Source organism: Montipora capricornis, chromosome 4 (assembly GCF_036669925.1).
Source record: "Montipora capricornis isolate CH-2021 chromosome 4, ASM3666992v2, whole genome shotgun sequence".
Classification (NCBI taxonomy): domain Eukaryota; kingdom Metazoa; phylum Cnidaria; class Anthozoa; order Scleractinia; family Acroporidae; genus Montipora; species Montipora capricornis.
The window spans coordinates 56,070,028-56,087,072 of NC_090886.1; the positions used below are offsets into that span (position 1 = coordinate 56,070,028).

Genomic DNA, 17,045 nt, shown 5'->3' on the forward strand with positions numbered 1-17,045 from the left:
CTTTCATCTCCTTGGAATCGTGGGGAGATGAAAGATCCAGGGAACGAGAGTCTTGGAGTGGCCATTAAAGTTAAGCCCATTCGAGTGGAGTTGGTACTAGTATGGGAGACCAACGCAAAATTCCAGTGACGGAGACATTAATTAATCTTTTTTTGTAACTTGATTTCTTTTTGTATTTGCTCGTTAATTCCCCTTTTTGCCTAGCCGTGAGAGACGTCTGCTAGCAGGGAAACTTGTTAAAGGCTTTTTTCTAATATTCTTTTCACGTTTTTTATTCCTATATGGGGAAGAATGGTGTTGGAATCAACAAACAATGCTATTTAATAGCGGGTGTTGACTCACAAAGGCCAATTGAACACACTGGTTCGATCCAGAAAATGTTTTGGAACGACTAAACAAACCGGGTAAACAAACTGGTTCGCAGGTCGATTGGCGTATTCGTTATGCAACTGTTCGCAGTGGAACACTTAGGAACGAAGCAAGATCTAGAAATAACGTACAAAATTCCCCTTACCTTTGAAGCTTGCCGTTCTCAAAGAAAAATCATCTGTCACACTCTATTAAATACTTTCAGATGTAAAGTTACCGCGTCAATCATCGCGGGCGAAAATATTTGTGCGGAACTTCGTGGGGGTTCCAATTCATTTATTGAATGAATTAGAATGGGAGTTTTGGAAATACTGAAGGGAATGACTGTGAATGATGAATTTTGCGCCCTGCAACTTCCGTCTACATCTGTTTCATCAAATTAATGTCTCATCCGCCCCGTGAATGAGCCAAAAAGGTGAGTTTTGTTACTTTGCATCAAGTGTGCACTACTATCATTGAAATCGCGCAAAATGTTATAAATGCAATGCAAAAACACTGCTTTGATGGCGCAGTGGGCCTGGTATGGTAAAAGTCATTGTCTTTTCATGACGCTTTCCACAGGATAGGGAATTTTAAAAAAACCTTCAATTTGTTACTAGGAAAAAAGAAAAGAAAAAAAAACAGCAAGAGCAAAAATCTCCTGTGCGGTCACCCATCCAAGTATGAACCCCAGCCAAACGGACTTAACTTCAGTGAGAAGCTCAAGCACGTGGCTAATTTGCCGTATCTGACTAAATCCCAGACGATCGGAGTTTTCGCAGTTTCCCGAACGTCCCAGCTTTTGCCGACCAATGAAAGCCATAAATCGTAGACATTCCCGATAATCTGGGACAAGATTCTAGCGATTTTCCGTTATGTTGAAAATTTTCTGGTGTCTACTTCATAAAAGACACTTTTTTGATCCGCAAATGATTTGTTTGCTGCGTGACACATGGGATCGAGGCGCCGCCATATTGGAAATATGGGGAAGAGAAAAGAAACGAGTGAGGACGATACAAGGGGTAAGTTGAAACTTTGATTTGTGCGTCTACACGCAATATATATTTACAACAATAGATAACTGCAAAAAGTATGACCACATTCAAAATCGACTCCTCTACGCGACAACAAAACTATGCCTTAATCCTTTTATTAACTGCCGAGAAAAACAAGAGACTCTACTGAAACACAATGTCGTATCCTTTTATTCACTTCCGTGAATACCACAAAAACCATATTTTACTCATGCGCAATCGAGATAAATAGTACACAGTTAATTTTTTGAATATTTCGGTATGGTTTTCACGTTGCGTCATCGATCCCCGCCATGTTGGTGGACAAAAACAAAAGATGTCTCATTAGCTCCTTTTGTTTGTCCACCAGCAATTGTACATTGCAGCATTGTTATGTGTGTCTCTGGAGATTGGTTGCAAACCACCTATAATTCTGCAGTCGTCTGAAATGTTTTATGCCAGCACAGCACAGGTAGCCCGGGCTCTTCAACTGCAAACAACAGTGAAACAATAGACCATTTTACAGTTGTGGCTAAGTTACCAGGCCTAGCAATGGAAGCGAGGCTGCCGGTGACCCTGTTTTGATACAAACCTTCATGCTTTTGTAATTTTAATATGGACTAATTAGCGTTACAACAACACAATTTACATGATAAAAGCAGTGAGGTCTGTATCAATGCAAGGTCACCGGCAGCCTCGCAGCCATTCATAGGCTTGGTCGCTGAGCAGACAACTGTAAAATGGCCTATTCAACAGGGGCCAGTTGCTCGAAGCCTGGTGAGGCTGCTAACCATTGGTTAAGAGGTATCAAAACCTATAGGTTTCCAAGGTATTTAACGCTGGTTAGCACTAACCATGCTTCGAGCAACCCGGGCCAGGTATGTTTTCCAAACCTAGAACATTTCCTCTAGTAATCATTGTAATAATATGAATTATAAAATTCTCAACCATGGATAATGCAATTCCAGCTTTCTAATTGGCTCACTGCATCTCGGTTACCAGCCATTATACCTGCGTTTGACCTTACATGGAAATAAAGGCGGCAAATGTCACTCAGCATAAGATCTGGTAATAGTCAACTCGTTGCTACATTCCTCGTTGACTATTTACCTTCTTGTATCCAATGCATGCTCGTGGAATAATTGTAAATAAATACTGACTTGAATGATCCCCTCAGGAATGCCAGCTTGAGCTTGATTGCTGGATAAAGTTGTACCCTGTCACTTATTTGTATAAGAATAACACCCTTTGTATTCTGACTTGTTCTTTAAAGAACGTTGCTGTGTGCTTACAACGGTGATAGGGTATTAACAGTTGCTCACTTCAAATTATTGAAGTTATCATAAGGCATCTTATGAGAATCTCGACTGCACATTTGAATTGTCGACAGGAAAGATCAGCCAATTAATTATTTACACCCAAAATATTTTGCAAAAATTACTGCCATACAATCAGCTGTTGTAATTTTTTTTGCTTATCAGAGCCTGGCCTGTGGTCATGGTGATGCAGTCACAACAGTGACTCAAGTGCACTGTACTTTATTGTAGCTTCACACAAATGTTTATGTAATATCTGATCATCCAAGAACAACAGTAAAAAATCCTTTCCATCCTGCTAATTGCATTTATACCTCTCAAGTAAATATTGCTTTTTTTACGGGTTCTGATTAGTAAATTCAAAGGTGATTAGGTGACTACCGTTCATCTTCAAAATGTCAAAGAAAAGCAAAAATTTCTGTATGAATTCATTAGTATCCCATTAGTAAATACAGGGTTGCTTCTTCATCCTTTAGTTAATCAGCCTGTATGATGTATAATAAAGGAACGATACATTCCTCAGTGAAGGTGAATTGGTGGATAGGCACTATGCTTCATGGTTCAGTAAATATCAACTGCTATTCACCTCCTAATAGTTGAGAAAATTGTTGGTTCCATTTTTATGTTTTATATTGATGGTGCTGTTTAACAATCTTTAAAGGTTAGGGTTATATTTAGATAAACTAATTTTATTAAGTACTTTGCTTCAGCAGTTTGACAACCAAATGATGTATGTACAGTAAATAATTAACAGTTGTTCCCCAAAGCAGAGGTGAATAGTGGTGGATATTGATGGAACTGCAAAGTGGCGAGGTTTTATTAATATCCATCCCTTTCACTGACACTGAGGTGAATAATAATAATAATAATAATAATAATAATAACAATAACTTCTTCTTCTTCTTCTAATTATTATTATTATTATTATTATTATTATTAATATTAGTATTATTATTGTTTTACTATATACCACACATACTGAATAAAAAGTGAACCAAAAAACTCAGGACTTTATCTTTGTAAAAATAAACGTGTAAAATTTCAAATCTTGTGTGCCGGCTACTTGGAGGTGAATAGTACTTGGCAAATCACCTCTGAGTTGGCCAATCAGCATGCAAAGCATGTGTGTACATACTAATCAATTTTATCCAATGTTATTTTCACAGAGTCATCTTCCACTTCACCCAAAAAGAAGCACAAAAGGAAACACAAAAGCACAAGAAAAAGAAAGATCATGGACCAGAGGGATATGATGAAGAAAGGAAAAAAGAAAAGAACAAGGAAAAGAGCAAATCAAGAGAAAAGAAAAGAATGGAAATAAGGGAGGTGGAAGAGCTGTTAAGCTCAAAATCAAGCTTAGGGGAGAAACTGTTGCAACAACTCAGTGAGTAGTTCGTGGTGTAAAGTACGGTATTTTGAAAATTCTGAATAGATGCTTTTTCACATGTTGTAACTTTGTTGAATAAAATGTGCCTAATGTTATTCCAACTTCAGTGGCCATTAAATGGCACTTATTAAGTTGTTGACAAAGCACATTTATGGAAGCAAACAACTTAGTGCGCTCTTTCATGGCATGGCAAAATTTTGTTGTTACCAGAATGGCAAAGATAGTCCCTGTCAAATTAAAAGAGCCTGTGATATCCAGTGGAGAAGAAGATGAACCAGTTGAGGAGGATAACTTCCAGCAAACATGGCAAGGTAGCACATTTTGAACTTTGATGAATACTATGAAAATTATGCTTAGATGTGTGTTGTTGTGAAGTGAGATCATCCAGGAAAGAGTAATCTTAAGAAGGACAATAGAAAAGCTGGTTTGCAAACTTAAGACAAACTAAACCATTGCCAACTGCTACTCAGTGGTAAAACAGTCGTAGAGCAACAAAAGAGCTTTAGAGCTTCTACAGATCGAGACATGCCAATCACAGTCCTCCCCTTCCCTCCTAGCAGCATCATGGTTGAATAGATAGACCAATAACATCATGTTTCTACTGACCATTCAAGTAAAAAAAAAAGATTACTTATCTAATATATAGACTTGCCACAAGTCGACCTCACGATAACCCCAGAAGAAAATGTTTCGGCGAGCGAATCGTGATTTTTCATACATGAAGTGAATGAGCGAGCGACGAAGTCGCGAGAGGTCGACTTGTCTCGCTTGCAAAGTTTTCATTTGCGTCTCGCGCCAAAAAGGAGTTGACGTCATTCGCAAGCCCTGAACTTGATGGCAGGCGCAATCCGACGAAAACAGTCGAACATGTTTGTTTCTACGAAATCGAAAGAGGAAATTTGTTAACTTTGTGCTAAAGGTATCAGAAACAAAGATGAAATAAAACGAAAGCTTTTTTTCAATCTCGAGTCACTGCTTGGAAAGGAGACCTCCAGTGGTATTTTCTGGACCAACACTTGTGCCGTGATTTGTGCTGATAGAAACGAAAGACTAATATATTCGAAAGATTAGCAAGTAAGGGAAAGCTTCGAATCGTCAAGAAAGTCAATAGATTTCACTCATGAAAGATCAGGTACGCTTCAGGTGTAGGAGACGTACTAGACCGGGATTAAAGATACATCTTAATGAAACTTAAGCTTACCATTTAGCGATGCAATGACTCTCGTCGATGAAGACACATGCATTTTAAAATTTTTTGTTCCATTCAACTAAAAATGTGTCGATAGTCGTTGAGAATCGCCTCGGGACTTCCAGACACCCGTTAATAGTTAAGATTTTAAATGTGTTGTCTCCTAAATAGCGACCGGCTAGAGACCAAATCTTTCGTGAGTGAAATCAGTGGAAGAATTATGAAGACGATAGCATTGCCACCCGCTCCAAGTAAACGACCAAAAGCGTACGGGACTAGTTCAAAGGTCAGACTTTTCCCAGCTTCGGTTGGAGAAGACACAAACAGATCTATGCAAGACAGATATTCTTCAATTATTTCCTCTGATGGTCGCGTAATTTGGAATATCCGGTGGCCTTAGTAGCATGTTTGAAAATCACGCTTCACTGCGTGTGGCAAATTTTGATTGACAACTCTATCCCCTGGGGTCCACGAGGACTACTCTGATTGGCCTAGCTCAGCGACCCGTTTTTGGGTCGCTAATTTGGCGCCAATCAAGAATGAAAAGTCCTTCGTTCCACTCGTATCTAGACGAAGGACTTTTCGAAAGTCTATCTCATATACTGTGTAATGGTAACATATTACCAGTAGAAAGATAATAACCTCGCTATTTCCATGAAACGCAACTTATTTAATTGTAAACAACGGGAGACAACTTAGCTAGAGATAGCGACTACTCTTAGTACAATCTCAGTACAATTAACTTTAATACTTCTCTACGCTTAACTGACCACAGGCAAAGTACTGTCCTTCTCTTTGACGAAATCTCCTGAAGACTTCTTTCACAGTATCACACTCCACGGAAACCAACTGTAGACTTGACAGCAGAATGTCAGAATCACACACGAACAGGGAAATCCCTTCACTTGTCACACATTATCACTTGGAAATCACACACAGGGAGTGAAGTACTGAATCACAACAACAACAACAACCCGACTGACTGTCTAGAGAGCCGCTTACATAGCTATCCAAAGAGAGTCTAGAAGTTTCCAAAAGTAACTATTCATAGCTATTACAATAAACTCTATTTTTAAACTTACAAGTCACAAACTATTTTGAAACTGATGAGTCACAGGTCTAGGAAATTCTTGAAACAACATATTGTGTGACATTGACCTTCGAAAACTTTCTAGATAATTCTGATCTTTGTAACAACTGACACTACACAAACGTCTTGACTTCAAGGATGACTTCTCCAGGTTGTTGAAACATCAGTTAGTGTCGCCAAGTTGGCAACAACATTCCTCAGGACTACTCCCACCTGGACAATCTTACCTTGTCAAGTTTAGATATGACTTCTGGTTTCAAACCACTTGCTACAAATTATCCAGTCATTGCTCAGAGTAGCAGTTGAACTTGAAGTGTCTATAAGTATTTTTACAATGACTGCAAAATTCTCGCACACTCATTGGCTAATTCTTATTGTCAATAACCAGACAGACACAAAAATTTGTAATTTATGTGAAATTGACGCGATATTGGTGGCGTCAGCTTAAGAAAATTGTAGTTTCTCGCATTTTTGTCTCGCGTTCTTCTCGTGTTTTGACTTAATTTTGATCCTTCTGCCTTTTTGTTATTGTAAAAAGCAAATTGATGTCAGTTTTTCATGCGTCTGTCCTGTTATTGATCATGAATTTTGTCTGTGGATCCACTTGGCTATCGCCTCGTGGATCCACAGCTACTATGACGAAATTCATGATCAATAACAGGACAGACGCATGAAAAACTGACATCAATTTGTTAAATGCAAAACAAATGCCCTAACCCCGGATCATGACACCTCCTACACACTGTAGCTGCCATTTGTTGTGAAAAAAAATTATTGTGGCAGGGATAACTATATTATCATTGTCTTTAAAGGAAATGAAAAAGAAGAACCTGAGGTTACAGAAAAAGAACGTGGGGACTCTGATGAGTATGTTGTTTTATTTACGTACCTTAAAAATGTTATGTTTGTGTGTTGGACTCCTTTTAATTTAAGAGCACTATGATTTTTGCATGTGTAACTTTATGCTTTCGTTCACTAATGGTCAACTAACAAGTTAAAAAGAGATTTCCAGTTTAGTAACTTTGTGAGAGACAGTTGGTTACTGGTAGTGTATTTTAACTATTTTTTGTTTGTTGTGGAGTTTCAAGTTTACTTAGTATTAAGTATAATAGGTGCACTTGTCAACCGTCTTACATATGATTGTTGATGGACGCACTGTTTTCTCCGGCGAAAATGTCTTGCTTTACTCATGACAACAAACACAGTATTGGCACTTTTCATAAAATTTTCGGTTTTGATTTCAGATGAGATATTGCTGTTTTTTCCAAATTCCTTTGCGACGGAGTTTTCAATAGACTGTTTATGTTAGCCGTGTAAGCCAAGTCAATAGGATCCTTGTTCACGAGATCAGTCATTCATTCTTAAGCCGTTCAACTCTATCTGTTAAAAAAAGGAACTAAGGAACGTTTTGCGTGAGAGGTCACAATTGCTCATTAGCATTGCCTTTTTTAATTATCCATTTAACAGGTATCTTGGAGAGAAATTTACTTAATGGCCTTAATTATTTCTTTTTAAAAGTTGAAAAGCATTGCCATTTTGACATTTTTATGCATAATTTGTAAGTGGTCTTGATGTTTCTTTTCAGACAAGAGGAACAAAAATGGTTGGATGCATTAGAAAGGGGTGAACTGGATGACTTTGGGCGTGTGAAACAGGACAAGGATGTCAGCATGATGACCGCTAGACAAGTATTCAATATCAAACTTCTCTCTTCTTTTTGTGTTTATCGCTCTATGTGCAACACTCAGCACATTGCATATTGGAGAAGCAGTGTGGCCCAGTGGTTTAAGCGCTTGCCTTGAAATCTGGAGATCCTGGATTCAAACCCCCTTCTGACCACCAGTCAAATTTGATCCTGGTAGTCCCTGGTTTAACTTCTCTGCTGCACTTGTTTAGAAATAGCCAACTGGTTTTGCCCGCAGCCAGTTGGGATCCTTTTAACAGTTTGTTGTGTGATCTGTTCTGTCGTTTCATTTGTTTCATTGGCCCTATGAGGGAGTGGTCAATTAAGTATGTGTGTGTACATGTATGTACTGGTAACATGATAAGCATTAATGAGAGTGATAAGCATTGTTCATGTTGTAACCTTTCTAGTGGCAGTTAATTCATCTTTATGAAGTTGTTTGATAAAACCAAATTCTTCTCATTTCACTCCCCGCTGGCGCAGCACCAAAGCTTCTTTAGAACTATCCCCATCACATTATGTATAGTTTTTCTCACTTGAATGGAACACTCCTTTCTTTCGTTACATTTTCAGGACTATAATTCTGTATCATTTCCCCTTTTCAAATGGTATATACTATTTGAATCCAGCCCATTCCAAGACGGGACTTGAACATTCTACTTTTAAGTATTAGCCTAAATAAACGAGATGTGTTTTTCTTTTTTCAGAGAGCTATGCGTGGTCATGAAATAGAAGGCGAAAATCAACTCCTGGAATTACCAACAGGTTCTTTGAATTTTGTTGTCACAGGACTGAGTGAACTAAGAGACAGCTTGTATTAAGCTACTACATTTATAGTTTTCCTGTGGGATTTTTACTCTATCACAAGATTTAAATCTTCCTCTCTTTTATTCAGAGCCAAGGAGGGAAAGTGAAGACTCAGAAGAAGCCCAAAAAAGAAGAAAACAAAGAGCCAAGAAGCGGAAACAGCAAATGCAGAAAAAATTGAAGAAAACAAGGTAGTATGGTACCTTTAGGTACTGGACAAAGACTGCTTAAGGCTTAAAAACCTAAATTTTGTCCTCCTGGTTCTGTTTTTAGACCCAAACTGTCAAAAAGCTTTTGGACAGAGAAGCCACAAGATCTCGGAAAGAAGAAGAAAAGGTGGGCTAGTCACATTTACAATCCATCTGTTAACTTCGCGTTTTGCTTGAAGTCTTCTCTTTGCCGACTTCAGTGGATCATTACTGAATCATTTTTACCTTTTACGGAACAGGACACAAAATTAAGCTGGCCTATTTGTGGGTTCTTTCAGGCACGCCGGAAAAAACAAGAAGTTCCACATATTCGATACATCAGCAATCAAAATGGTTTTTGCTTTGTCCTTTTCCAAAGGTTTGGAGTTTCCATTACAAGTGCAGTTACCTCACAAGTAAGTTATACTCAAAGGCAAAATTCTCTTAATGCGGTCAATGGATTTGTGTTCTTGTGCACAAAAATAGTAAGTGCAAAACTAAATCAATTGAAAATTCTAAGATGTCCACCTACATGTAAAGCACTTTGTTTTGATTTCTTTTCATATTTGCATAGATTTTTGGATCTGCTTGGAAGTCAACCATCTTTGATGAACTTGAAGCAGCAATACATTTTCTGGGTTCAATTTGCTTAGCTGTGTTTTGCTAATAATTGATGTTTTGTATTAATTAAATGCTCATCTATTTGATGTTTCCAGACCACCAGAGCCACGGTCAACATGTGCAGCACAAGGATGTATGAATCTGAAGAAGTATTCATGTTCCAGCAACAAGCTGCCTGTTTGTAGCATGGAGTGTTACAAAAAAGTAAATCTCCTCCAAACTGCTGTTGTATGATAATAGTACAACTTCAGGGTTCGAACTTGATGTCCTGTCAGTTACGACACTAGTACCGTATGACCTCCACTATTTCCAGCAGATGAAATTACAGTAACAAATTATTGCTGGTGTTGCTTCTAATTTATTTGAAGATTTGCTGTCTTACCAAGAATAAATTTTCTGTGTTATTTGGATAGTGAGGTGATTCTATCATGAGTGGCACCTTATACATGTTGGACTGTTGGGTTCCTCTTCAAACCCGGAGGTCAAGTGGGTAGCTGCTACTTGCGGCTATTAACTAATTGCACCTTTCATTACCATTGGACTAGTAAGTTCAACTTTGGAGCAACTCTTTTTTTAAGCCAGCAACATATTGTGGTGAAAGTTGGTGGACTTTTAAAAGTACTGACAAAGTGGATGAAAATCTGCCAAGCACAATGAAGAATGTGATCCTTTGACCTTTTCCACTAGTGATTGATGATTGCAAGAAAAACGGTTGATTAAAAGTTGAAATGTCGAGTCTGCTTGGATATGAACAGTGCAGTAAAATATATCAGGGACATTGCCATGGATATAGAATTTAAGACCTTGCATGAGATCAACATCAATTGATGTCCTGTTTTGTCCTATCATGTATAGACTTGCCACAAGTGGACTGCGAAAGAGAGCGAGCGAGCGAGCAAGCGAAATCAAGGAACGAAGCCCCTATATCATGTATAATTATCCCTTTGACTCCCAATCTGGTTTGAACCGGCCATACTATTTAAGTATTTCACTCTGTCTAATGCCAGACAACTTTACTTGTCAATGGGGGAACCCTGGGAGTCATTGTTCTGATAAAATATTTGTGCCAGCCAAACAAACAACAAAATACCAACTGCCAAACTGAAAATGTTTTCCTTTTTTTTCATTCATCTTACCATCTTACCAGGTACTTTTACAAAGTACAACTTGAACACATGTACTGTTAACAATTGAGTGCACCACACATTTACTATAATTAACAGACAGCACTTAAAAGTTTCTGAAGTACGATATCTTATTCTAATGAACTTGTCTTGCTTTTTCTAAAAAAAGTTAAAAATAATTTAAACGTTGTATACAACCCGAACAAAAATTAGTATTAATTTAATGAAGTCCCTGACTAGCAGACAGCATTTACTGTGTGGTGCCAAGTATCAAAGATGCAACCAAACTATTCATTATTTTATGTATCTCCTCCCCATAAGAAAATGAGACCAGATGCTGTTGATTATGACAGAACCACGCTAATTCAGATGCTTGTTGTCAATATCTGGCTGATCTTTCACATATATCCTTCTTTGTAGTCATTCCATGCTATGAATTCTTCTTAAAACCTTCCTTGTAAATATTGTTTCCACACTGGTCCTTTTCCAGTCCTGTATTATGTTTTTTAAGCTTGTGTATTTTCACTGTGCCTTCTAAATAATGGTGTTGTACCATACACTAAAAATATACAAGGAATTTCATCAAGTTATTTTAATAAACTGACAAATGCGCAATTGCAGAAAATGGATATTTTTTCTGGAATTTTCCAAATTGTTTTCTTATTTCACTTAACAGTGATTCCCTGTTAGCTAAGTTCTTTAACACAATCCTTCTATCTGACTACTACCTAGACAATAGTTAATTTTTGATAATATAATAAGAAATGAAAGAACACAATTTGATTGAAAACACCAGGATTCAATATAAATAGCCTTTTTGGCGTTGGAGTCGGGCTAATTTAAACAATAAACTCCAAAAACCCTGGTTGATGCAGTTTCAAACTCTGTCAAATTCTAAACCTTGCTGTGAATGTTTGCATTAATTTTTAACAAGACTGCTGAAGTACATGTCACAGATGTTCAATCTGTCCCAGCGAAATCTCCATAAGAGTGTACCTTGGAGAATGTGATTAGTAACTTTGGAGGTGATTACCACCGTAACATTCAGTACTTTGCAGCCAATAGAAAAAATTTATGGTACATGACTATTGTAACTGGTTGTGTCAGCAATTTTTTGGTGCATTATTTATTCAGCTTATGTGGCTTATACTGAAACAATGATACTCGCTCCCTTGTTGATGGAAATAGTGGACATTTATTTACTTGGCTACTTCATGGGGGGGGGGGGGGGGGGTGGCGGGGGGGTTAAATACCTACCACTTTTTACCTCCACTTGAATAAACAATAGTTAAATATTTCCTGGACAAAACAGTACTTACCATTCAGTGTATGTGGTATCACCGGGGTGTTGTAAAATGATTTCTTTAACTTCCTTTGGGGTAAAGTCCATATTCTTCAGCCCGTTCCCATCTCTCTAGCCGTGTAATGCCTATTAGAACATGGGTAAAATGTTGATTGCTTGTTATAATGGTTCTCAGACAATTCACCCCATGTACAATCGGTCCCCAATAGTGGGATATTCCATTTATGATGTAATTCCAGGGTATGGATGCGTAACATTCCTACTCGGTTTCTTTTTTTTGTCTCAACCCTTTGAAAAAACCTTTACTACCTTCTTCACATTTTTGTCAGTGCCATTTGAAAGAGGTTTTCCTATCAGTCGAATTATAATGGACCTCATCCAAAGGGGGGGTTCGGATGGAGGGTGCAAACTGCAGGTGCAGGTTAGGACTGCAAGTCATTGTTTCACCACAGCTGAAACATTACCCAAACCCGGTACTAATGCTAACATCAGGGGTTTCAAAACTTTGAAGTAGATGCCTGGATGGGCTAATCAATGTAAGCAGAAGTCACTCTTTGTCTTTTTACAAGGGTTTTGAGTGAAAGTGGGTGGCGGTGAGAGGCAAATTTCTGACAACATAGGCAGCAGTATACCACCAGTGACCGACTTCTAATCAAACCCTGGTTTGTTATAAATTATGGCTAAATTAAGCCTAAACTCTCTGCTTTTCATTTTTACTATTGTCTCATTTTGTAAAGGTTCGGGTTGTTGTCAGTACTGGTATAACCAGACTTGCCAACTCTAGATCTCACGGTTTTGCCACGAGACTCGCGATTTTGACCACAATCTCACGGTCTCACGATTTCTCGCCAAAGTCTCACAACACATTGAAAATGAGTCATGAGATGGAAGATTTGTTGTTCTGAAACTGAAAGCAAAAATCTGATGTCTATTTTTCAGCATAGTTTTATGGATCATAAGTGGAATGTCCCAGTCCGAACAGATGACCTTCCGATTACTAGTTTTATAGTTAGCATGCTCCACACTGAGTTACAGAATAGCCTTGCAAGCTGGGCCATTAACCAAGTGCAGAGTAATTGAACAGAATCTGGGATCAAGTATGTAAGGTATCAGTCAAAGCTAAAGGAGTCTAACGAATCATTACGGACTTACCAATGCCAAGGACCATACTCAGAATCTAAGTCAAACTCTTAACAGCTGAAACTCTTTCTCAAGGTCTTGCTTTTGATCTTAATGAAGAGTTCTTTGAACAATTCAGCATCTAGAATTAAAACTCAATTTCACTGGTGCAAGCATCCCACTGAGTATTTCAATTCTAGATGTCTTTTAAAGTAAACTTGAACGTGGTGAATTTCGTCAATTATTTGCATATAGAAAGTCCTAATTAGCCTTACCCGGCTCTATCGTTTAAATCCTGAGTCGTGTTCTTCGGTAATTTTTGGATGATCGGTCCTGTCTTTTTTCGTCTTTGGAATGACTCGTGATAAGCTTTGAGGAAGCAATTTTTACTGGTCTTCGTAACGCGAACAGCTGGTTGTCATGATGAGATTTCCTGGAACGAGCAATCTCATTGGTTAAGGAAAACTGAAAAAGAGTGTTTCTCAGGAGACGGGAAAAATCAAGAATCCTGGATCACCGAGATGATGGGAACTGTAGAATATATTCAGGTCGACGGGCCAAGGGTGGATTTGTTCATTCCAAAACGGTGAAAATGTTATTTTATCACTTGTGATAGTGGGTATTTTGAGAGGCTTGGGTTGAGGCATTTGTAAATTTCTGAAATAATGTAAATCCGTCAAACTGTCTATTTTATCTTAGCAATCTCATGATTAATTAAAATCCTTCCAACTATTTGTCAAAGGAAACCACTCTGATGAAGAGATAACATTCGAAATATTGACCCTCTTTGGTCTACACTTCAATTTGGGCTTTTAAATGAAGTTTAATTAAACATCTAATCCTAAAATGACTAAAATCTATGTGTAAACTCAACTTATTTGATAAACCAAAATTACTTGCTAGTAACCCTTCAATTCTGAAAGTGAGACTTGTCTTATGCCGGACGATTTGACTTGTTGAAGGGGGCCACTTCGGGAATTACTAAACCACGAAACAGCGAAACGAAACACTAAAAACATTATGTATGACCCCACCATACACTGAATACAAACCAACAAAGGTTGGATTGAGATTAAATCGTCGTTTTAGGCCTAATCAGGCCCTAAAATGTTATTGCTCCTAATTCTTTGAGATTAAGATTAGAATTCAGAGTAAGACTGAGATTTGGAGCAATAGCCTTTTAGGCCTAATTAGGCCTAAAACAATGTTTAATCTCAAATCCAACCTTTGTTGGTTAGTATCAATGTATGGTGGGGTCAGTCATACATGGTGTTTTGGTGCTTCGTTTCCCTGTTTAGTAATGTGTGGCCACTTCAGGGATGCATTAATGGGGTATTTATAATAAAGTGGCCAGGAGATGATGTGTCGAGACTTTTCAATGAGTCCACCAGAAATGGAAGCAATGAAGAGTTGTGTTATGTATCGAAAGGTCAGAACTACGATTGAGGAGGAATCTTCATCATTTTCCAATGTTGTATGTTCACTCCAGGCCAGTCCAGTGCTATGAAACAGCCTTGATTGGCTGTTTCTTTAAACCAATGCACTGTTCAAATTTCAACTTAGTTAGCTCTTCTTGTTTCATTCTGGACAAGATTATTTAAGGTTTATGATACACTTATATTCTGACAAAAGTCTGAAGCTTTCAGGGCAATATCAATGCCCTTTAATTTTGCAATGGCTTCTCTGCTAAAAAACATTATGAAATGAGACATGCTGAAGTATGAGATTTTCCTTGGAGACAAGCGTGGAATATCATTATAATAAAAGCGAGCCATTATGGAAGAGTTCTTGGTCATTAATCACTTAAAAAGTGTTTTTTAAACTGTCCCTGTCCTGAGCATCATGCTCTTTGGTAAGCCTCTCTAGTTCAACTAGTTCCTTGTTGACAGCCTTTGAAAGTGAAGGGTCTAAAGTCATCACCTGAGAAACTGATGAAATCCTCCCTGGCTTCTTTTGGATTCCAGCAGCATTTACATGAGCCTTAGCACGTCTAAATAGTGCCTTGATGTTATCTTTGTCTTTTTCAAGGACTGTTGATGTGTGTTCAATGACTTCATAAAAATCTCCAAGGAAAAGCTTGCATTGTGCATAATTCAATAAAAAGGGGGATTTTTCATTCTATCAAGGTTAAGCCATGGCAAATCTCCAGGTTTTTCACGTAAACACAGCTGCTCCAGGCAGCCCAGTGCTTCCGCATACTTCTCTGCAGCTTCTTTATACTTTTTCTCCTGATACAATTTGTTCCCAGTGTCTTTAAGCAATGGAACAAGAGATAATTTTTCTTCTGAATCCATTTGCCATGTCTCCTTCTGAAATTCACCAGGCTTCTCAAATTTTAAAAGTTCCATTTCAAACACAAGATCTTGTTCATTGATCAGCAAGTCATCCAGGTCTGGGTATCCTGTTGATTTTATGGCTGATAAACTACAAGAGTGTTCCTGATGATCATGTTCCACTGTCAACTCCCCATTCCTCTTTTTAGCAAGGTTACGCAAGCTTTGGAAACAATAGGATAACCTCCTACAAGCTTAAGAAATCACAGAATATTTTGACAAAGCTCTTCAACACATACTACAAGGTTTGTTCTAAAATACTCTAGTCATTAAAAGAAATGAAATCTAAACAACTGTTAAGTAACAAGGCATTTTAAGACACTCTCTGACAAGCCCAAAGGTACAAACCTGCAGTGCACTCAGATACCAAGATGATGGGAAATCCCATCAATCATCTCAACTCTCCCAAACTCCCACGGATTAAAATGATTCTTACCAGCAGATGTTTTTTGCAAAACACTGATTCCTATGGAAAAAGCTGACTCCTAAAGATGAATTTTTTCTGATTTTTGCCGCCTCCACGAGGACTCGAGGTAAAATGGTGGGATGCCTCTGGGGCAGGGAGATAATTAGACAAGCGAATTGTCTCTTCTTTTTAATCGATGTGCCCAAACCGTGCAATTCGCAACATCTGATCTCACCGATTTATGGCAAGAAAATCGAGCCACTTCTCTTTCCTTCATGGATTTGATAAGTTGCCCAGACTTCTAGTTTGAACTTCTTTCCAATAAGCAGTTCAAAAGGCTGTCCAAGATCTCTGCTGCAATCGATCTGGGTCTTCTCTTCATCAGCTTTGAAGGTCTTAAAATGAAACGTGGCCTGCATTACAAAAAAAAAAAAATGATCCAGATTTACCTAGAAATACATTTAATTTTCTTCCTACTATAAAACGAGCAATAGAATGAAACGTTTTTACTTTCGACCCATTTTCAAATTCAGGAACATCCCCTTCGCCAGCATACAGAACGTTCTTTGTAATCAAACGTTCTTCGGTCGCCATTTTTGACAAGTGCAAGAAAAATTAAAAAGCAACTGGTGACTGGTGTTAGTAACCAGTCTCTCGCTTTCATCTCGGTTCAGACTGAGGTGGTTCATTCAAATCGTTCAAGAAGACGGCCACAGCATCCAGTCAGACAGGTTACAAAGTACGCCTCACATGATAAAAAAGGTAGAAAGATTTGAAAGATATACAATAAAAAAGCGCCCGAAGAATGGTAATTAGAATTCTAGCAGTTTAAAATAAAAAAAAAATACATCACAGTCAAGAGCCATGTAAAATGAACTAGGAATAGTTGACGAATTTTGATCACGAATCATTAAACCTAATTTACTAACTTCACAAATATTTAACAATTAACTATCACTGGGTATAAATACAAACTTAAAAATTCATGTAGTTGTTTAAATTGATGAGGATAAACTATTATTTTAAAGAATACCTGAATTTTTTTCATCTTTGATCTTTATCTTTGTTTCTTCCTCGATAATCTTGTCCTTAATATTGTCATGATATTAGCTTTTCG

The 17,045-nt window shown here is 37.9% G+C and overlaps 1 long non-coding RNA gene and 2 pseudogenes across 1 annotated transcript; 1 reads left to right on the forward strand and 2 right to left on the reverse strand.

Moving 5' to 3' along the window:
- The first annotated feature begins 1,330 nt into the window (after nt 1-1,330).
- Nucleotides 1,331-10,751, forward strand: LOC138047596 (INO80 complex subunit B-like; annotated as a pseudogene).
- On the reverse strand, nt 10,741-12,220 carry LOC138047597 (uncharacterized). The gene is made up of 2 exons (XR_011131877.1): nt 12,087-12,220; nt 10,741-11,326 (listed from the first exon to the last, which is right to left on the reverse strand). It is a non-coding gene; the product is annotated as an uncharacterized lncRNA (long non-coding RNA).
- Nucleotides 12,221-14,823: 2,603 nt separating this feature from the next.
- On the reverse strand, nt 14,824-16,537 carry LOC138047600 (AH receptor-interacting protein-like; annotated as a pseudogene).
- Nucleotides 16,538-17,045: the final 508 nt, after the last annotated feature.